Raw genomic sequence first — 23,711 nt, 5'->3', positions numbered from 1 at the left:
AGGGATAAGTCTGCCTTTAACAAGACACTCTTCAATGTGATTCACCACTGCTTATGGAGAAGAGCCCCAGCGGCTGTTGCAGTTGCAGTGTGCATGCTGACTGGCTCAGCTCCAAAACCTTCCTTGGGGACAACTAGTCTCTTACTCAGATACCCAGGCATGTCCCCAGCCTGTGCACCCTGAGTACTCACAGGAGGCTGTGCTCATGTAGAACAATAGTCATGACTGCCCCAGCTCAACTGTGAGCTACCTCCACCTTCTTCAGCCTAAAACACAACCCAATCATCCACCCTCCTGGGCTGCTCCAGGTACACAGACAGAAGATGTCTTTCTACCGTCTCCCTTCTAGCAGCCTTTGGGGGCTTTGGTCGCCCACTTGGCTGGTCCAAAGGAAGAGGCAAAGAGATCTCAGCCTTTTAATCATTTATTCCACCCGGTTCCTGGAGGATCTACTGTGTGTACTCTTGTAGAAACATGGGGGACAAAGAAGTAGGGCATGGGGACATACAGTCTAGTTAGGGTGGGCAGGAGTTATACACATGGAGTTAAATCATCCATGGCAACAAGACACATGACACCAAAAACAGCAGTGTCTGATGACTAACAGATGCTATCCATTCCATCATTCCACAGATGGACAAAGTTGCCATGAGTTGGAATGCTCAAGGAGGAAACAATAGACAGAATAACTGTTGGATAGGGTCTCGGAATATGAGCCAGAGTTGGCTCATGGCCAGTGACTGGGAGGGGAGAGCATGCCCAGTGACAGAGGCAGGAATGCGCATCTGCGAAGGGACAGTTAGGAGACCAGTCTAGCTGGAATAAGAGGTTTGTGTAGCACAGTACTGAGAAAGGAAGACAGAGGTAGGGTTTTGGAGGGTCTTAACTGCGAGACTAAGGAGATTGGAATTCAAAGAGGAGTCACGGAGATTTCTGAGTGGAACAACTGCATCATAAAAGCAGCGTTTGAGAAATACTAGCTAGTGGTAGTGAGTAGAATGCATTGATTGTGTTGTAAAGGAGCCAGTCCCTGTATATAAGGACACCCTTGATTTTCTGGGTCAGAATAGTAATACAGTTGAGCATTCTGTTCATGTCTTCCATGAAGAGCACTCACAAGGCAAATAATATCCCTTTATTCAACAAATGTGTGCAGATTGCCTGCTATCAAGAGGTACTGGGTGTCAAGTGTCCTCAGTGACCAGCCGGACATGGTCCCTGCCCTCTAAACTCTTTCTCATCCACATCTGTATAGACTACTGGGAGTGATGACATGAGGCTGAGCTCACAGAGAGCAGGAAGGCGGTGCACCCTGGGGAGGGGGTTTATAATTACAAGCAAATCCAAACAGGCTCCAGAAAGGCTGCGGTCAGACTCAGAGCAGTAAGTGGGATTCTGTGTTTGAGGGTGCAAGATAGGACAGTGCTGGACCACAGTGGACGCAGTGGAATTGACAAAGGTAGGGATGGATTGTGTCCAAGGAATTCTGTCTGAGAGGAGATGAGGAAAACTGGGCAATGGGACCAGCTCCTGGTAATGGGACTGGCTCAAGAGAAGTAAGAAAGCAAACTCCAGCCCTCCATTGGATGGCAGGACAATGTGGTGGCACTGGAGACATTGGGGAAGGGAGACATGGTTCCTAGAGACACCAGTGGAAGAGGGGGCAAGTCAAGCACAATGTGTCCTCTGCTTCTGTTCCCCTCTTCACACTCTCAGGGTAGACTGGGGAGCTGGATGTCCCAAGCCACTCATGGGCCCTCCCTACTCCTCACCACTATGAATGAAGCAGCTGGAAGTGTTCCCCAAGTGTCCCTCTCCAATGGAAAGAAATTGGCTGATATTTTGCCTGCCTGAGAAGGGGCAGCCTAAGGATGGCCAGATGAGCATTATCCTTTCCAACATCTGGCTTGGTCAGGACCAACCTATCGGGGGAAACCCCACCCCCAATATTCATCATGGGTTCTTTTCTATTTCCCTAAGTGTTGTCTGGTCTGAGAAATAAAAGGAAAGACTACAAAAGGGAGAAATTTTAAAGCTGGGTGTCCGGGGGAGACATCACATGTCGGCAGGTTCCCTGATGCTCCCTGAGCCATACAACCAGCAAGTTTTTATTAGCGATTTTCAAAAGGGGAGGGAGTATACAAATAGGGTGTGGGTCACAGAGATCACATGCTTCACAAGGTAATAAAATATCACAAAGCAAATAGAGGCAGGGCGAGATCACAGGACCACAGAATGGGGCAAAATTAAAATTGCTAATGAAGCTTTGGGCACACATTGTCATTGACAGCATCTTGTCAGCAGACAGGGTTTGAGAACAGGCAACCTGTCTGACCAAAATTTACTAGGCAGGAATTTCCTTGTCCTAATAAGCCTGGGAGTGCTACAGGAGACTGGAGCTTATTTCATCCCTTTGGCGTTGACTGTAAAAGACAACCTCCTCCAAAGGGGCTGTTCATAGACCTACCCTCAGGGGCGCATTCTCCTTCTCAGGGATGTTCCTTGCTGAGAAAAATAATTCAGCAATATTTCTCCTATTTGCTTTTGAAAGAAGAGAAATATGGCTCTGTTCCACCCAGCTTACTGGAAGTCAGAGTTTAAGGTTAGCTCCCTTGTTCCCTGAACATTGCTGTTATCCTGTTCGTTTTTCAAGATGCCCAGATTTCATATTCAAGGTGCCCAGATTTCACACATGCTCTACAAACATTTTGTGCAGTTAACGCAATCATCACAGGGTCCTGAGGTGACATACATCCTCCTCAGCTTACGAAGATGATGGGATTAAGAGATTAAAGTAAAGACAGGCATAGGAAATCACAAGGGTATTGATTGGGGAAGTGATAAGTGTCCATGAAATCTTCACAATTTGTGTTCAGAGATGGCAGTAAAGACAGGCCTAAGAAGGAATAAAAGTATTAATTTGGGGAACTAATAAATGTCCATGAAATATTCACAATTTATGTTCTTCTGCCATGACTTCAGCCGGTTCCTCCATTTGGGGTCCCTGACTTCCCTCAACACCAACCAGGAATTGAGTCTTATGAAGGTGTTTGTGAGGGTGTTGTGTTGCTTCAGCATCACATCACACTATCAGCATCCTTCCCTTGCCACCTGCAGGCAATGATGTGAAATCCCTCTAAACCCTTCTTGAGCTCGAATCTTCTTTAGTCATACAAACTTGTGCCATAACCTGTTCCACATCTGCTACCCACATACTCTCTGGCCCCCTCCCGGTGCCCTGTGCTAGTTCTTCCACTAAGAACCCGTCTCTCCCTCTCCTGTGAGCAGCCACACTCCTCAAAGGCCTTGTGCAGACCTCAGTGGGTTCTGTTCCCCATGTCCCCTGGGGTGGTAGTCTGTGTTCTGGAACAAGGTCCACAGCCGTGCTCTCAAGGGCAGAGGCTAGGATGATATCCAAGCTTGACGTGGTGAACAGAAACAAGAAGTAAAGAAGGAATAAATCGTTTTAAACTGGCAGGTGAGGGGTCAAGACCATTTCTATAGCCAAAAAGATCTATTGATTTGTATCATTAGTGAAACAACCAAGCTGTTCAGGTTTTTAAAAGCTGGTTATTTTATTAAACAGACAAAGCCATTCATATTCTCAGTACTGATGCCTGTGAAGACACAGCCTGAACTCCAGCCAGTTGGCAAGGCAGCCCCAAAGGACTCCATCACAGGGGACAGACAGGAAGTTTGCAAAACCACCTGCATCCATCATTGGCAGGAAGGCTGAGCTGCCCTTCATTTCCTCTGGATAGAGGCCAGCTATTTCAGTCCCAGTGCTTTTTATATTTTGTCTTATTTTAGGAAGTGGGAAGGCCATTCTGAAGCTACCTGAAGTGTGCACTTTCTTCAGGGTCACGTAACTTCAATCACGTGGAACAGGATAGGGAAATGGAGTTCCATTCATTTCCTTTTTGGAAAGTAGCTATGATGTTTAGCAAGTGAGAAATCTCACTTAGAAACAGCACTCAGGGGTCAAGCAGGTGCCTTCCCTTGGAGTGTTTGCATTTTCTAGCAGTATCTTCATTCAGTGGCACTCACTGAGCCCTTAGGTACACAGAGAGCAAATGTGAGCATAGTCTCTCCCCTCAATGACCCTGTAATACAAAATGAAACACCATGACAGGGAAATGGGTGGAAAACAACAGCAAGACTCAGGTGCGGGCCAGGTGCTGTGGCTCACGTCTGTAATCCCAGCACTCCAAGAGGCTGAGGCAAGAGGATTCCTTCAGCCCAGACATTCAAAAACAGCCTGGGCAATGCAGTGAGACCCCATCTCTACAAAAACTAAACTATTAGCCAGGCATGGTGGCATATAGCTGTAGCCCCAGCTAGTCAAGGGTAGCTTTAGTGACATGATCACTTGAGCCTGGGAGGTCAAGGTTGCAGTGAGGCAAGATCATACCACTGCACTCCAGCCTAGGAAACAGAGTGAGACCCTGTCTCTTAAAAAAAAAGTTCCAGGTGTGTTGATTTTGACAATCTTGTGTTGTGCTGATGAACCACGTCCAGTTTCCATTCATTCTGGCACCTGGATAGCAGATGTACCCTGGATGATATTGTTGGGCTCTAGGTCCCCACCCAAATCTCATCTTGAATTGTACTCCCATCGCCACTGCACTCCAGCCTGGGTGACAGAGAGAGACGCCGTCTCAAAAACAAAACAAAACAAACAAACAAAAAACAAAAAAAAAGAAAAAGAAAAAGAAAAAAAAGAAAAGAATTATACTCCTATAATTCTCACGTGCTGTGGGAGGAACCCAGTAAGAAATAATTTAAATCATGGGAGTGGTTTCACCCATACTGTTCTCGTGGTAGTGAATGAGTCTCATGAGATCTGTTGGGTTTATCAGGGGTTTCTGCTTTTGCATCTTCCTCATTGTCTCTTGTTGTCACCAGGTAAGAAGTGCCTTTCACCTCCTGCCATGATTCTGAGTTCCAGCCATGTGGAACTGTAAGTCCAATTAATCCTTTTTTTCTTCCCAGTCTGGGGTATGTCTTTATCAGCAGCATGAAAACGGGGTATATCTGGGTATATCTATAGTGCTCAGCTCAGGACCCCTGACAGGAGGGGACACCTGCTGAGGACCCCTCAGTCTCTTTTGCCACCTCAGTGGGTCAGACTGCGCCACCCTGAAGCCCAAGATTCCTTCCTTCCCCAGGAGATGGGACCTCCACCTCAGCTAGTAGTACTGTTGTCAACACCAGACATCTCCTTTTCCCCATGGATGATTGAGAGATGATTGATGTCAGTAGAGGTAAAATTCCCTTTATATGGATGAAAAATAGGACAAAGCAGATGCTAAAGAAACTAGGAACCTACAAGAATTTTCTATCAAAATTCTTAGAATTTTGGCATTATGGAGCTGGAACATATTTTTAAAAATTATTCGATCCAATAGCTTCATTTTACAGATAAGAAAACCAAGCTCAGAAAAATAAAGGCCTTGTCTGTGGTTCCACATCTACAATGTGACAGAGCCAGGCTCCAAAACCAGCTCCTACTCCCAGCTTCATCCTTTTACCTCCGTATGAGGCTGGTTTCCCAAAGAAGTAAATACAAGAAAAACTGGAAATTTGCCTCTTTCTCTGAACAAAGTCCAATGGGTAGGATAATCCACAGAAGGCTAACCTGAGATTGGAGACCACAAACCCAGCTCCACGGTTGGGTGATTTCCCTCAAAGCACAGCACTGAGAATATGAGCAGAAAATATGAAGATGGACTAATGGGAAAGTCAATGGGTTGCCAGGGTGTGGCAGGGAGCACTGGGAGAAGGATGGACTTGGGGACATCCTTGACCTGGAGAGCTAAGAACATTGGCACAAGAGCAATCGGAGTGACCAACCCCAGCCGAGGGCTGGCTGAGCAAGGACATGTAGATAAGAGGAGTGTGCTGGTGGGGTGGGCCTTGGGGTCAGGGCAGGAGTCCTCAGGGGCTGAAATGGGGCAGGGCCAGGGACTTCCCATGAAGGGACTCAAGATTCAGGAGTGACAGCATTGGAACCTGGGATTCTGGGGTCAATTCCATGACCACATGCAGAGGGTGGCAAAGAGTTGGGTGGCTGAGGAGGAGTCGAGGACAGAAATGAAAAGCCATGAGTTCCTCCAGGAACTCGGCATGGCTTTAGGTGGAGGTAAGAGCTAGGAGTCACACAGCCCATCACTGGTGAGCAAGAACATCTTCAGGGGACGCCAGAGGGCCAGGCCAGAGGGTGAAGTCACCAGACGCCTGGCATCCAAAGCCCAGAACACCAGCCCAGCATCCTGTCTTCCTGGGAGGATGGCTGGGGAAACCATGTTGGTATGGTTTGACTGTGTCCCCACCCAAATCTCATCTTGAATTGTAGCTCCCATAATTCCCATTTGTTGTGGGAGAGATCTGGTGGGAGATAATTGAATCATGGAGGTGGTTTTTCCCATACTGTTCTCATGGTAGTGAGTAAGTCTCACGAGATCTGATGATTTTATAAGGGTTTTCCCCTTTCATTTGGCTCTCATTCTTTCTTGTCTGCCATCATGTAGGATGTGCCTTTTGCTTTCCACCATGATTGTGAGGCCTCCCCAGTCACGTGGAACTGTGAGCCCATTAAACCTCTTTTTCTTCATAAATTACCCAGTCTCAGGTATGTCCTTATCAGCACTGTGAAAATGGACTAATACATATGTCCTTGGGGAAAGCCAGGGCAACGCAGCTGTGTGGAGGAAGCTGTCCGTGGCAGAGTGAGGACGGGGAATTCCATTTACTGTGACCAGGGCTTGGAGAGGATATGGGGGAACAGTGTGGAGACATTGGGAAATAGAGGATCCAATGAGGAAACACTAACCCCATTTTTAAGGACCGATGGTGCGTCAGGCCCTGTGTTGGGAGCTTTCTATACAATATCTTACCACTATGAGAAAAGTATTATTATCCCGATTCACAGCTTGGCAAACTGAGAGACAGAGAAGTTAAGTAAAGAGTAAAGGTAATGTGTGTGGAAATGCTTTGCAAACCCATAAAGTGGCGCGTGCATGTTGGGTATTCTTTTTTCTGCTAACTGGTGTTCACAAAACACCCTCTAACACAGCACACTCCCCAATTACGGGTACCCCACATGTACCCAGTGCACACGCTTGAATTGATTGCCCATCAAACAAAGGAAGAAAAATTAGAAAGCTCCTAGCTACTCCATTAAAATCTATTTTAGTTCCCTTTCTGTGTGTGTATGAGGATAAGTTAATGACAGTGATTTGACCTAAATAAATGTTTAATGGGCTTTTCTGGGGTTCTCTCCGGATGCTATTATGCAGGATGGAGGCCTGCCCTCCTCATATCCAGCCATCCAGGCATGGAGTGGGTAGTTCCAGTCACAAACTGCCAGATATCTGGTGGCAAGCGGTGAGAAGCCTCTCCAAAGGCATGTGAGTGGATTGCAGTGAATTATTTGGTCTCCAGAAGACAACTAGGTTTTTATAGACTAGAGGGGCCCTGCTCCAGCTCCATTTTCTGAGTTCCCTTAAATATTTATTCTTTTTATAAGTACAGTGTAAATTAGATATAGCAGTGCTGAGGTGGGAACAAACAATTTCAGTGGATCCAGTTTAGAATGTCTATCCAAAGGACAGAAATAAGCAAGGAGGGTGCAATTGCTAAGTAAGGAACATGATCCGCACTACCGAGCAACTTGCAATAGGAGGGCATGGAGAGTCCAAGTCCACAGAGCGTGGTTTCTCAGGATGGGGAGCAACAGGAGGTGCTCGTGGAGCAATAAGTGGAACTCAGCCTTTGCCCCTCTACCCCCTGCCTCTATGTAAGGGGAGAAGGTGAGGGAAGGCTCCCTGGCTCCTCTGTTTCAAAGTTGGCCCTCTGATGAAGAGCAGCTGTGCCAGCCCTCCACAGAGGGTCCCATTTTAGAGTGCCAGCTCAGCTTCCAGGACCCTGGGGAAGGTGGTCATTCCTTCCCATGGCCAGGAGTGCCTTATCTGACCCCAGATTGGACTATGTGGCTTAGAAGTGGCCGGTGTATTTTTCCGAGAGTGATAGCTAAAGTTCCCCTTCTATACCATGATTATATATTTTGGAGATTTGCTGACGAGAGGTCATCAATAACCAATAAAACTTTACTTCTAAGTAAAAAGATATCATGAAGATTTCATGGTTTGAATGAAGAGCTTTACATGTGCAAATTGGCTTTTCAATATCTTCTGAGAGTGGGATGTGGCTTGAGAGAAGCCCCGATGACAAATTTCAGTGTTTACTGGCTAGCAGATTGTATCAGTAAGGAGGAGTTCAGCTGCGTTCATTTAATGTGCAGTAAAGTATATCTCAGGCATAAGATACAGCCATGAATGAACAAGTTGATGCCTTTGTGGAATTATATTTTAGAGAAGAGAGATAAATGAACAAATGAATGCATGCATGTAATTGAAGGCCAAATCAGAAGGACTTAGACCACATCGGGATTTATTTTTTTAATCAAAATGAAAAGGTCAGCCTTTGGCAGGGGCTGGTGCTGGTTTCCTGGTTTAAGAATGTCAACATGGAATGATACAATGGCCTTTGGAGACTTTGGGGGGAAACGGTGGGAAGAGGGTGAGAGAAAAAAGACTACAGATCGGGTTCAGTATGTACTTCTTGGGTGTTAGGTGCACCAAAAATCTCACAAATCACCACTAAAGAACTTACTCATGTAACCAAATACCAGCTGTTCCCCCAAAACTTATGGAAATAAAAAACCTTTTTTTTAAAAAAAGAATGTCAACTTGGAGGTCTCTGCTATTCTCTTGGCGCTTCCCTCATGGTGGTTGTAAGGCTGCTTCAGCTCTGGTAAACAAGTTCTTTTTCTAGGAAGAAAGAAGGAAGAAGTACCAAGTCAAATCTCCAGCTGACTGGGAAGTGGGAGTCCACACTTTCTATGAGAAGCCTTTGCCAGAGTCCCACCAGACAACATCCACCTACATCTCATTGGCCAGTCTTTGTCATGTGACCATTCCTATCTGCAAGGGAGCCTAGTTCTGTAGTAGGTGTCTTGTCACCTGCAATATTATCAGACCATATTGGATATTGTATAAGCAACTAACAGCCTCTTTCTCTCAGATACATAATATTAGTAGCTGTAGTACATACTTCTGAGCAAATCTTGTTCATTTTCCTTTTGGGTCTTTAGGTGCAAAGCAGTGATTAAAATATTTGATCAATATTGATTGATTTACTGCTGTCAGCCTAGGGAAAAAAGCCTCAAACATTCTATATCTAAAAAAGCTTTTTTCTTGGACTAATCTACCAGTTCTTTGAGTCAATAAAATGTCATTGCTCAAAAGAAATGTAGAATTAAGTGAATATGACTACCTTTCCTTGTCTTACTCAACCAATTTTGAAAATGGGAAATGCTTTCCTTTTACAGCTAAATATCATGCTGCCAGAAGAAGCTTAATTATAGAATGATAAAATTAGACTATTAGAATTAGTCCAATGAATTATAATTAGTCTGAGGCAATGGCTATAGAATGTGGAGCAGAAAGCCTGAGAACAGCACTTGGTCCTGGAATAATGGAGCCTCTAAAAAATGGTGAGATTGAATTTCAATCTGTAGCTTAATCATCGTTTCTCCTTTTCAGTGCCCTGTGTAATCAAAACTGCTATCACAGTATAATAAAATGGTATTTTATCCTACGAAGAATGACGGGGTAAAAATGAACTTAACTGTAATCATGTGCTCTCCCTCTAGGAAGGACTCTACAGACTGAAAGCTCTCTGTATGTGGTTTACCCAGAATGAAGGTAGGCAATGCTGCCAGGGAATGGAACTCAATTTTTATTAAACAAAGATTGACCCTTGTACTAAGCACAGAGCAGGCATTCTGTCTGTCACTACCCAACGTCCTTAGCAGCCTCTCTCTAGGAGGAATGGTTTTATTTCAGTCCCAGGATCATACTGAAGAACATGTTGAACCTGGGAGACTGGGGACCCTACTGAGAGGACCCAGAGGACTTTTAGAAACCCGAAACTTCGGCCAGGCGTGGTGGCTCACACCTGTAATCTCAGCACTTTGAGAGGCCAAGGTGGGTGGATCACGAGGTGAGGAGATCGAGACCACAGTGAAACCCCATCTCTACTAAAAATACAAAAGTTAGCCTTGCGCAGTGGCGGGCGCCTGTAGTCCCAGCTACTTGGGAGGCTGAGGCAGGAGGATGGCATGAACCCGGGAGGCAGAGCTTGCAGTGAACCGAGATGGCGCCACTGCACTCCAGCCTGGGCGACAGAGAGAGACTCAGTCTCAAAAAAAAAACAAACCCAAAACTTCGTTGTGGGTTCCCTGCGCCAGACAGTCCTAGGGGCCAATCAGGAATGTGTTTGGGGAATGAGTTGTGCATTTTGTATGTGTGTTGAGAAAGAGAAGCAGACATTTTTGCTGTCTGTTATTGTGTCTAGAGATTAGGGGTTGGAATTGTGACAAACGTCCACCGCTCACTGGTGAGGGTAGTCTAGCCCGAGGAACAATGGGGATTTGAAGCTGGAGGGGTATCAGAACGGCTAGTTCAGCACCCTCATTCTGTACACAAGGAAACAGATGCCCATGGACTCCCCCAGTGCTTGGCATCACACAGAGCAGAGGCTATGGCCTGGGGGAAGGTGAAAGAACCTCTCCAGGCTTGGGTGTTAGGAGAGCCCGTTGCTCTATCAGGCTCCTAGCCCCCAACGACTGCCAAGGAACAAGGAATCAACAGGGAGGTATCATAACCCAGAAAACAAACAAACAACACAATTCCTCTAGCCTATTTTTACAAATGACATTTGACTCAGGATGATCTGAGAGTTTTTCACGGATGAGGTGGCATTTGAAAGGACCCTGGAAGAATCAGGTTTTCAGTCCATGAGTGAAGGGAGGACAGCATTCTAGGCTGGAACTGCCAATCACAGAGCACCACAGAGCACGTGACAGGCAGCCTGTATGTCAGGGGAGGGTGGAGCGGGCTGGGCGGGGACTCTGAGGCGACCAGACAAGAGAAGCCAGATCCATCCCTGCTGTGGGCTGTCCTGCAAATGTGCATTATTGGGATTCAGAGAAGATATGTGGGAGAAATTCATTCTTAATGTACTCCATTTTGTTGTTTTATTTTTATTTACTACTTAATGAATCCATTTATTCAACAAATCTTTATTGAGGCCCCAAGGGAACCTCGTAATAACAAATAGTGCTGGTGTCTGTATAGGTTCCTATAAACCAAGCACTGTGCTGTGTACACTGTCCTATGAGGTAGGTACCATTAGCACTACCATATTAGAGACCAGGAATGAATGAAACCCCACACCATTAGGTGTCTCGCCCAAAGCCACCAGAATACAAACCCAGAGAATATGACTTTCCACTCTTCTTTCGAACTCCTTTCTCTTATTTCCTTTTAGGAACAAACAAACAATCATTAAATACAATTCTTTCAAATCATCGTATTAAGAGAAGGGAGCCAAAGTGTCACATATCAAACCCTAGACCTTCAGGAAAGCACGCCCCAAATTGGAAGGAGTAGTAACTGAACGAGAAGTCAAAGCACGCTGTGGTTATGGAGGGCCTGACCATGTGTCATCTTGATTCATCCTCTTACCACTCTGGGAGAGGATTCTACCCACTGCAGATGGCAGTGCCGAGGCCTGGAGAGATTTCAGTGATTTGTTCAAGTTCACACAAGGGTGAGGCCAAGTCAGATCAGCCCCCAGACCCCAGACTGCACCTGCCCAGGGTGTCCCCATTACCAAATAGGAATCATCCGGGCTGGGTAAAGACTGAGGACAGAACTAATTTCCTGTATAGAAAAGTCAAGAAGATATCATCTTCTGTGGGTGGCGTTTAGTCTTGGAATTCTGTTCATTTTGCCCAAACTGACTCCTTCGCATAATGACCCTTTAAGGAAAACAAATTTTTATTTTCTTCTTGAGTTTTGAGTGAGAAAGGGTAAGAGATACATTTTCTGGATTTTTTACAATTTTAAAACTTAGTGGACTTAGTCCACGATTTCCTTGTTCCAAAACGACATCAAATCTCTCAGTGGCTTTACAATCATTTTTATCAGCTCCTCCCCAGAGATTCAAGCCTCACTAATCAGCTGCGTGTGAACTGTGACTAACATGGGGGATTTTCATCTCTCCTTCTGGATTCCAGAAATCCCTTTCTGCTTCTCCAGGCAGGGTTTGTCAACAGCTCTTTCTTCCCACTAACAATTCCTCATTGCACAAAGATGCTCCCCTGGTTGCTCTTGGTGAAAACACAGCATAGTCAAAGCAAAAAGACCAACTATTTTTGGGGCCATGTGTCAGGAGGAATCAAATGAGTGGATGAATTATGGAGGCTGTTCATGGAGTTGAGGGCAGCCTGCCTAAAATAGAAGACAGAAAATACATCTTTAACAGATTCTATCATTCGGATATAATTTTTTATGTATCAGCTCACTTCATTCCTCCATCTAAAAAAATGAACATAAATGATCTTGTCCATATGCATCACTGCCAGACCAACACAGACTCGGCTGCAAAAACCTGATGACAGCTCAGCACAAGAGCTCCTCTCCACGAATTTTCTCTGAGCAATAAAGATAAATGACAAATGGGCAGGAGGGACTGGTTTATTTCATGAGTTTTTCACTGCTCTGTGGATGGTGTTGTCATAATGAGGGGAGCAGACTTCAGCTCTGGTCTTTCTCTGAAATCCATAACCCAGCACCGACAGAGACCTGGAATCATAAAGCACAAGATGTTTAAGGGGAATGAGCTGGCAAGAAAAGCAGGGCTGTCCCAGACACCGTAATAAATTATCCATCTGGAGGGAATGGGGAACGACTTGCTTAAAGGAGAAGGCAGGCTGCCTGAAGATAGGATTCTGTTCAAAGTCAGATACCTGTCCTGGAAAACACAGCACTGCACAAAACAGGGAAAAAACAGTTCTAACATGAAGCCTCTCATGAGCTGCGGCTGGCTGCTTCCTGGTGCAGTTCCTCGGGCCTGCCCTGCCACCATGGGAAAAGCGTGCCGGTATCATTGATCACCAGAAAGAACATCCGTTGTGAAATATCCAGAGAATGATGCAAAAACACCTTTATCTAGTTTTATCGTCAAGTCACCTACGAGTTCACCCAGAGCAAGCCTCAGATAGGCTTCCAGGAACCTCTGGTCTCCTTTCATTCTCTCCTCCACCCCCGCCCCTTACCCCTTAGGCCGCTGAGCTTGGACAGAGCCCTCCTGCAGGGACCTGGCCCCATCCTGGGGGGCTGGAGTAGATCTCCTCAGTTCTGGTAAGAGCCTATACCCAGTCCTTCCAGACTCTTTAGCACAGAGCATCCCTAAGACAAGCCAGCCTTTCTCTTTAGCTTGTGCATCTTAAAACGCAGTCTTCAGGCCCCAGAGGCGTGATACTGTGGGCTGAGGCGAGAATTACAAGTGGAATCCTACACATCAGAGAAACATGAGCTTGAAGATCGCACTGGGCAGGATGGCATGTTTTTGTTAAGATAGGGTTTATTACGTAGATGAATGCAAAATTAGATAAAAATAGAGACCACAAAGAAAATAGTAGTCCTAACCTCCAATCCCTGAGAGTAGTCAAAGCCAGGCCACACTGGTTCATATGAAACAGGGGCTAGCAATGGACGAGGGAGACCTTTCCTCAGAAGGGGGCTGCTGACCCGTGCAACTTCGCAGCCCACTTGGCACCATCCTGGGCAAATTGTCTCCAGTGGCCCCCGGGACACTCAGCGCTTCATGGGTGCAGCAAGACCACAGCAAAGGCAGGGTCGGGGGCCAGGTAGTGATGTCCTGCAAGGGAGATGGGACACAAAGGCACTCCAGGGTGCAGGCAGTGCAGTCCTGGCCACAAGAAAGGATGAATCACAGCTGGAAGTATAAGCAGACAAGGGAGGGTCTCCAGGGACTATAAAAATTTAATCCACTTGAGCAATCAGCCTGTTTGGCAGCCTCTTGCCCTGCAGCCTGTTCTTCCCCAAACCCTGCGGTCACCTTGTTGGTTTAAGCCAGCTCCTGAAAGACGCCCGGAAAATTGCAGATGAACCCAAGTGATGTTCCCTCATTACCGTGCTAAAGTCTTCATCCTGGGAGAAACTATACCTTCATCATCAAAACATGCAACCTGTGTGTTGGCATGATAACTCACTGCGTCTGCACCGCTGGGCCCCTCCTCTACATACCATGATGTATCTTCTCTGCTCTCCATTAGCCCAGAAAACCCTCTGTCACTTTCCCTCAGGGAGAAACTGCTTTGGAGAATACTCCCGGTGTCCTCCTTACTTGAGCTAAGTAATAAAACTCCTATGATCAAAACCCGTGTTCTCATGGAGGGTGGTTCATTACTTGCCAGGAGAATGAACCTGTTTTTTTCAGGTAATAGAAGGAGTCTGAAGCTCACCTGGAGGGCCTTTGGGATAAGACGCTTCCACAAGGCAGGGCCAGGAAAGCCTCCCTGAACTGGCTGCAGTTGGGGCCCCTGGGAAGGGCTGACCAAACTCCAGATTCTGGGGCCCGTGGCAGATGTGTCCACCCACACTCTCCAAGAGGAGGCCCAGAAACCTGTTTCCGGAAACCTCTCCAGATTGTTGACGACAAGAGTCAAACTCTGTAAAATATTTTTAGAGATTTATTCTGAGCCAAATATGAGTGACCATGGCCCGTGACACAGCCCTCAGGAAGTCCTGAGAACACGTGCCCGAGGTGGTTGGGGTACCGCTTGGTTTTATATATTTTAGAGAGTCATGAGACATCAATCAAATACATCGAAGTAATACATTAGTTTGGTCCAGAAAGGTGGGACAACTCAAGGAGTGGGCTTCCAGGCTATAGGTAAATTTAAACATTTTCTGGTTGACAATTGGTTGAGTGTATCTGAAGACCTGGGATCAATAGAAAGGAAAGTTCAGGTTAAGACAAAGGATTGTGGAGACCAAGTTTTATTGTGGAGACCAAGTTTTATTGTGGAGACCAAGTTTTATTGTGCAGTGGAAGCTCTCAGATAGCCGACTTCAGAGAGAGCAGATTGTAAAATGTTTCTTATTGGACTTAAAAAGGTGTCTGGCTCTTAGTTGATTATCACCTGGATCTGGAAAGGAAGGAAGTAAAACAGGGGAGAGGGAATTCTTTATAGAATGTGGATTTTTCCCACAAGAGACTTTGCAGGGCAATTTCAAGGTAAGGCAAGGAAATATATTTTGGGGTTAAATATTGTTATTTTCTTTCTTGTTAAGGCAGAGTCAGGTTGGAAAGTAAGTTACGATATACAGGGTTAAATAAAACCCATCTGATGGGAATTTGTGATTTGTAGGGCATGACTCCCCAGACTCCTTAGATAGGAATTTGGGCACGATAAAAAAAAAAAAAAAAAAAAAAAATCAGAGCTTAGTTCTCAAGGTGATTCTCAGGTGATGTAGCTCCAGTCCCCAGGCACTGAACTGAGTAGATAATAGAGGGAAACTACATTTGTGCTTTTGCGTAAACTGTTGGTTCTTAAGCTGGAGCACTGAAGTATTCCACAGTCTCTGAGCTGTGAGTGCTAAAGATTATTTCCTGGGCCAAAAGATCCTAATGAACAAACATGAAAATTTGAATAGGCCAGAGTTCTTGATCTGTAACTGCCTATTCCACCTTTTCAGTTCAAGAAATCCCCTAAGTGGATGCTGTCTGCACAAACTGATTTCAGAAGACAGTGCATCTGCTGACATAGAGCAACCATTTCTGCCACAGTGCCTGGGGGCCTCATGTCCTCGGGGCCAGGGGCACTGCTAGATTGTGAGGGAATGAACTTGAGGAAATCCAAGGGGAGCGAGTAGATGGGTTTCTCTGCTGGGAGGCTCTTCAGAACCTGTAGCTCCAGCCAAAGAAGATTGGGGACCCCCTCACAGCCCAGACTCCTCTTATACCCCAAGCTTTGCTTTGGGGATACAGCCACACTCCTGTTCACTTTGACAGCTTTTCTCCAGCAAATCATTTCCAACTTCAATTTTGTTTCCTTGGCAAGTGTTGGTGGATATTATGCAAGAACACACCATTTTCTCCAGGGCTGTTAGCGCAAAGGGGTTTTTTTAAAGAAAGAAAACAAAAGAGAAAAAAAGAAAGAGAAAGTAATACCCCTCTTGTATTTGAGAAACACAATCATCCCTTACCAGCAACCATGAGAAGGACTCCTCCCTCCTCTAAAAAGCTCAGACCCTACCTTGTTATTAGGTCAGTGGCAATCCACAAGAAAGAACAGGTTCACTGCTGCTCGTTGCTCCAGTGATGCCCTGTTTACTTGGCAATTACTTGACCGATTGTTATTTCTGGAACACCAGCCAACTATGTTCCTGTAGAAGAATCCCAACCAAGAAAAAGCAACAATAAAAAGCAAACAGTTGCATAAAGTAAGGTTGACAAGGATTACATGCTGGAGGAAGTCTCTCCATCAACATGAATTTTGTAAATATTTATGATGGATGGAATGTCTCCCTATGTGGACTGATTAAAATTTCAATCTCTGCTTAAAAGAAAAGGCACCACAGTTTCAGGGGTGTATTCTGGGAGAGTTTTCCTGAATGTGCTCCACAAAACACTAGCTTTATGAAATGCTCCACCAAAAAGACTTTTGTGTCCAAATTTGGCAAATGTGGCGTATTTGATGCCCTCTCTAGGACTCACATAATGTACTTTAACTTGTGAATTATCTAGCAACTATATTATTTAATTTCAAGATATCAGGAGTTTCCCTAGATATTATATTATTACTTATTTCAAATTTAATCTCATTGTGGTCAGAGAGTAAACTTTGTATCATTTCAGTTTTCTTAAATTTATTGCAACTTGTTTTATGGTAAATAAATTATGTGTATTTGAAAATAATGTTTATTCTGTAGTTATTAGATGCAGCATACTACAAACATTAACAAGATTAAGGTGGTTAATAGTGGCGTTCATATATTCTATGTCAATACTGATTTTCTGGCTGGGTGCGGGTAGCTCACGCCTGTAATCCCAGCACTTTGGGAGGCCTATGCGGGTGGATCACAAGGTCATGAGATCGAGACTATCCTGGCTAACGCAGTGAAACCCAGTCTCTGGTAAAACTCCAAAAAATTAGCCGGGTGTGGTGGTGGGCACCTGTGGTCCCAGCTACTCGGGAGGCTGAGGCAGGAGAATGGCATGAACCTGGGAGGCGGAGCTTGCAGTGAGCCAAGATCACGCCACTGCACTCCAGTCTGGGTGACAGAGTGAGACTCCATCTCAAAAAAAAATAAAAAACAAAAAAGCAAATTGATTTTTTTGGTCCATTGTTCTATCAATTGCTTAGAAAATTTTGGAATTAGACAATTTCTCACTTTACTTTTCTCCATTTTTGCTTCATGTGTTTTAGGGCTTTCTTGTTAGTTGCATACACATTTATAATTATGCATTTCTGATGAAACTCCCCTTTTATTGTTAGGAAATATCTATCTTTCTTTTTGGTAATACTCTTTGTTTTGGAGTCTATTTTATTTGATGCTGAAACAGTTTCTCTTGCTTTTTTATGCCTGTTTGGGTGGTAAGTATTTTATTTTCAACATATTTGTGTCTTTATATTTAAAGTGTGTCACTTGTAGGCAGTGTTTAGTAAAGTCTTGCCTTTTAATCTACAATGTTAACCTATGTTTTTAATTGGAGTGTTCAGACAATTTAACATTTACTATACTTACTAATATGGTTGGAGGTAGGCCTACTATTTTATCTTTTTTTTTTTTTGGACCCTCTGTTTTGTTCCTCTCTTAATGTTTTCCTGCTCTTTTTTGGATGATTTTTTTAGTATATTGTAACTTATTGGTTTGATTTTAGAGAAAGATGGTGGAGTGGAAAGCACTGGGAATCTGTCCCCCAACCTAGAACACAATTGCACTGGCAAAATCTGTCTGATGTAACTATTTTGGAATTCTGGAGTCTATTAAATGCCTGAAAATTCCAGGAAAGGCTTAGATGGTAAGTTTCAGTTAGTTTTAGTCCATTTTATATCTTAGCACAGTAGCAACTACCCATTTTCCATTCCTATTCCTGTGGTAGGCAGCTGTGCACATGTTCCAGGAACAGCTTGCAGGAGTGAGCATGGGCCAAAAGGGCAATGTTCTCCAAATGTCAAGGATCTCTTCTCTGACCTCCAATTGCTGCTTCTGATCGCAGAGCTACAGACAAAGAGGCAGAGATCATTGTTTTTGCGCCTACCGCCATTATTGCAAGCCCCTCCCCTTCGAGCTGAGGCAACTTCCAGGAGATTTAAAGAGCTGAAATCTTTTGTTTCCCTCTCCACTTCATTTTTCTCTTTTTCTCCTTTTGGGAGATAGATACCAAAGACTAAAATATTCAAAAGCAGCTACATATGTGGGGGAAATTAGAAAGTGATCTTGCATGTCCAGGGAAAGGTACAGGCTCAGAAAACACCTGAGAAGACCTTAAGTTTACACCTCAGATTCATCCTTAGCACAAATACAGCATATATCAGTCAAAAAACAAAACAAAAAAAGAACAAAACATCAAATAGCAAACTCTGGCAACAGGGAAATTTTTTATTTCCAGAGTTACTCTTTGTTAGATGCAAATGTTCAGTTTTTTCAACAAAATATCGCAAGGCATGCAACAAAACAGAAAAGTATGGCCTATTCGAAGAAGAAAACAACAACAGAAACTGTTGCTGAAAAAGACCTGATGATGGCTCTACTGGACAAAGACTTTAACACAACTGTTTTAAACATGCTCGAAGAACTAAGATGGGGGAAAAGTCAAGAAAGTGATGTATGAACAAAATGGAAATATCCACAAAAAGATAGAAAACCTAAAAAGACACCACGAATAAATTTGGGAGAGAAAATAGCTATAGAATATACACAAAAAGAAATGAGAAAGGAATTTAAATATTTCACTACAAAAAATCAACTAAAAAAAAAAAACAGTGATGCAGACAATGAGGTGCGAAAAGTTATAAGGTATACAGAAGACAAATCATTACTAAGTGTAAATAGATTGAACTATCCAACCAAAGACAGAGATTGACAGAATGAATATAAAAACATGATCCAACTACATGCTGCTGACAAGATACTTATTTTAGCACCAAAGACACAAACAGGTTGAAAGTGAAATAATGGAAAAAGATATTCCATGTAACAGTAATCAAAAGAGAGCAGAAGCAGCTATACTAATATCAGAAAAATACACTTTAAATTTAAAAAAATAGGTTACAAGAGACAAGAACATTATGCTAAATATAATAAGCCAATCATGGCTGGGCACCGTGGCTCACACCTGTAATCCCAGCACTTTGGGAGGCCGAGGTGGGTAGATCACGAGGTCAGGAGATCAAGACCATCCTGGCTAACACAGTGAAACTCTGTCTCTACTAAAAATACAAAAAATTAGCTGGGCGTGATGACAGGCACCTGTAGTCCCAGCTACTCAGGAGACTGAGGCAGGAGAAAGGCATGAACCCGGAAGGCAGAGCTTACAGTGAACCAAGAGTGCACCACTGCACTCCAGCCTGGATAACAGAGCAAGACCATCCCTCCTGTACCCACCCCTATAAAAAAAACTCACTCACAAAAGGACAAGTGCTATATAATTCCACTTATATGAGCTACTAAGCATAGCCAAAACCATAGAGACAGAAAGTAGAATGGTGGTTGCCAGGGGTTCGGGAAGGAAAGGATGAAGAGTTACTGCTTAATGGATAAAGAGTTTCAGATTTTCAAGAGGAAAATGTTCTGAAGATGGAGGTACAACAAAATGAATATATTTAATACCACTGAACTGAGCTGCGTGCAGAAGCTCATGCCTACAATCCCAATACTTTGGGAGACTGAAACAGGAGGATTGCTTGAGGCTAGGAGTTCAAGACCAGCCTAGGCAACATAGTGTGAAACCCCATATCTACCCAAAAAAATTAGCCAGGCATTGTGGCACATGCCTGTAGTCTTAGCTACTTGGGAGGCTGACATGGGAGGATCACTTGAGCCCGGGAGTTTGAGGTTACAGTGTGCTATAACTGTGCCACTGCACTCCAGCCTGGGTGACAGAGTGAGACCATGTTCCAAATAAATAAATAAATAAACAAATAAAATACCACTGAGCTGTATGTTTAAAATGGTTAAGATGGTAAATTTTATATTATATATATTTTACAATTTAACAATTGAAAAAATACATATATCTAATTTTCAAAGTCTGCTTAGAGTTGATATCTAAAACTAAGTTACAAACCTTGCAACCTTTAATTTTCCCACACTGACCTTTTTATTATGTCCTCATATGCATTATATCTGCATACATTGAAAACTGCAAAGATAATGTTGTAATTTTTCCTTTCATCAGTCATACATATTTTGAAGAACTCAAGAGGGGAAAATAGTCTTTTACATTTGCTTCGATAGTCATCATTTTTGTTGTTCTTCATTCATTCCCAAAGATTCAAGCCTCTGTCTCGCATCATCTCTTTGGCCTAAAGAACTTCTATTAATAATTCTTTTACAGCAGGAGAGCTGATGATGGATTATCTTAGTTTTCTTTTTTTTTTTTCATCTGAGAATCTTTTTCTTTTTCTTTTTTCTTTCTTTATTTTATTTTTTGGGAGACAGAGTCTCACTCCATCACCCAGGCTGGAGTGCAGTGGCACAACCTCAGCTCACTGCAACCTCTGCCTTTCGGGTTCAAGCAATTCTCCTGCCTTAGCCTCCCAAGTAGCTGGGACTAGAGGTGCATGCCACCAGACCTGGCTAATTTTTATATTTTTTTAGTTGAGATGGGATTTCACCATGTTGCCCAGGCTGGTCTCGAACTCCTGACCTCAAGAGATCCACCTGCCTCAGCCTCCCAAAGTGCTGGGATTACAAGCGTGAGCCACTGTGCCTGGCCCTGAGAAGCCTTTTCTTTTGCCTTCATTCCTAAGGGGTATTTTTGCTGGATTTAGAATTCTGAGTTGGCAGTTCTTTTCTTTAACTATTTTGAAGATGGCATCCCATTGGCCTCTATGGTTTCTGAAGAGAGATCAACAGTTATTTGAATTATTGTTCTCTGTACATAATGTGTCATTTTTATCTGCCTGCTTTCAAGAATTTTTTCTTTATATTTGGTTTTCAGCATTTTGATTATGATGTGTCTAAGCATTTTAAAATAGTTTATCTTATTTAGAGTTTGCTGAGCTTCTTAAATCTGTAAATTTGTCTTTCACCAATTTTGGGACATTTAAGGCCATCATTTTTTCAAGTATATATATATATTTTTTGTCTCAGTCATTCTTTTCTCTGTTTCTTAGGCTTCAGTAAAATGTCTGTTAGCCCTTCTGATATTGTCTCACAGAACCCTGGGTCTCTGCTCATTTATTTTCAGTATTTTCTGTCTTTTTCATATTGGAGAAGATTTCCTTGACTCTCTTTCATCATCTCTCGTCCCTTATTGAGCCTACTTCGTGAATTTTTATTTTATATGTTGTATTTTTCAATTGTAATATTTTCCCCTTGTTTCTTTTTTTTATAATTTCTATTTCTATGATGAGAACACCTGTATTTTCATTCATTTCAAGTGTATTTTTCTTTACCTCATGGGGTATAGTTTTCATAGATGCTTTAACATCTTTGTCTAACAATCGCAACACCTGGTTCATCTTGGGGTTGACATGTTAGTTGTCCTTTCCTTTGAGAATTGCTCACGTTTTCTTGTGTATGTCAGGTAATTTGGGGTTGTATCCTGGACATTGTGAATGGGTTATGTGGTGCAGACAGTGAGTCCTAGTATAATGCTATGGAGGATGTTCATGCTGTTGGTTTAGCAGGCAATCAGCTCAGTTAGATTTGGAACCACAAGTTTTGTGTACCTTTTGTGAGTATCACTCAGGGGTAATGCTGAGACTGATGAAGGTTACATACAGGATCAGAGCAGGGAACACTTTTTTTCTTGCTTTCTTTGTGCTATTTTCCCCTCGTTCTCCAGCCCTCAAAAGATATTGGTTCCTGATTCTTCTGACCAGAAAGATGTCATTTGTATGGGAGTTTTAGCTACCTACATGGCTACCCCCTGCCACATTGCTCAATGACTAGGGGCCACCCTTAAGACAAAGCCCTGAAGAGAGAGGAGAGAGAGAGAGAAACTCACCCGTGGGTTGTCCTCTCCAAGTTTTGACTCCCCTCCACAGTCCACCTGCTTTTATTTACATTCCAGAAACAGAGGCCTCGGTATTATTTTTTGTATTTTTACATCCAGAGCTTTTTGTTGTGATCAGACAACAGGATGGACTATAGTGGGCTTATGTCACATTAGTGAAATGGGAACCCCACAGAGCACTTTAGAATACAGTGAAGTGCCAAGTAACAACATTTCCGTCAACAATAAACTGCATATGAGATTATAATGAAGTTGAAAAATTCCTATTGCATAGCTATTGTAGTATTTTTGTGCAATGCATTACTCAAAAAGGGAGTTTATAGGGCCGCCAGTCATATAAAAGTGTACAGTAATGTCCTAGGCCTTCACATTCACTCATCACCCACTCACTGATTCGCCCAGAGCAAATTCCAGTTCTGGCGTGTGCCCTATACAAGTGTACCATGTTTTTAATGTTTTATGCTGTATTTGTTAATGCACCTTTTCTATATTTAGATATGTTCAGATACACAAATACTCACCATTGCATTACAATTGCCTACACTATTCAGTACACCGACATGCTGTATACAGGTGTGCAGCCTAGGAACAACAGGCTGTACCATATGGCCTAGGTGTGTAGTAGGTTATGGCATGTAAGTTTGTGTGAGTACATTTCACCATGTTTGCACAATGATAACATCACTTAACAATGCATTTCTCAGAATATATTCCCACTGTTAAGGAATGCAGGACTATATTAAAGGTTTGGGAAGTCTGGTGATGATTACCTCGGCATAACATCATCTTTTCCAGATTTAAATGAAGCTTTGCCACAATGTCTTTTATATAGTAACTATTCAATACGATGAACTCCGCCATGGTATCTTACAGCAAATTAGTATTCAATACAGGTGTGTTGAACTGAATTTTATAAATTCACTGCTTTTGGAACCACATTCTAAAGTAAGTAAAGAGAAAAATATCTCAAGTCAATCAATGGCCAATAAAGGGAACCATTCTCTTTTCCCTCAAAGTCCTGCCCTTCTCCATAACATGGAAATGTCCTAATAGTCCTTGTTTCAGAGGGGTGAATTGGGGAATAAACTTTTGTACTTTTGTTTGTTTGTTATCCTTTCCACTCCCCATTTTCTGATGTCTGTTTCCGTCATGGTTGATTGTAGTGTGTTAAATGTATCTGCTCATACTGGGCCCCATGGCTTGGTTCTCTGAATTTTAATTACTCAAGTTCCTTGGGGTATGAGCCAGACAAGTCCACCATGTCTGCGTGAGTGTATGTGGACCCCACTCTTCAACATGCAGTCCCCCAGGTCTGACTGCAAGGGAAAGGGCAGACAGGAAGGGAATGCCCCATAGCAGCAGGTGCCTGTGGCATTCTCCAATATCACCAGAACGGCAATTAAGTGAATATTGTATGTTAATTTCCTCTGGGATCTGTGTCTTGTTCTCAATTAGCTTGAAATCTAGAGACAATGAGAAGGAGTGGTTAGGCTCACACAGAAGCCCCAACAACCAATGTATTCTTAGTGGAGAAATCTTAGAGGTTGTTAAAAGGACACCAGAATAGAGAGGTATATGACAAT

Source organism: Theropithecus gelada, chromosome 17 (genome assembly GCF_003255815.1).
Source record: "Theropithecus gelada isolate Dixy chromosome 17, Tgel_1.0, whole genome shotgun sequence".
NCBI lineage: Eukaryota > Metazoa > Chordata > Mammalia > Primates > Cercopithecidae > Theropithecus > Theropithecus gelada.
The sequence above is the reverse complement of the archived record's forward strand: the minus strand, read 5'-3'. Positions refer to the sequence as shown.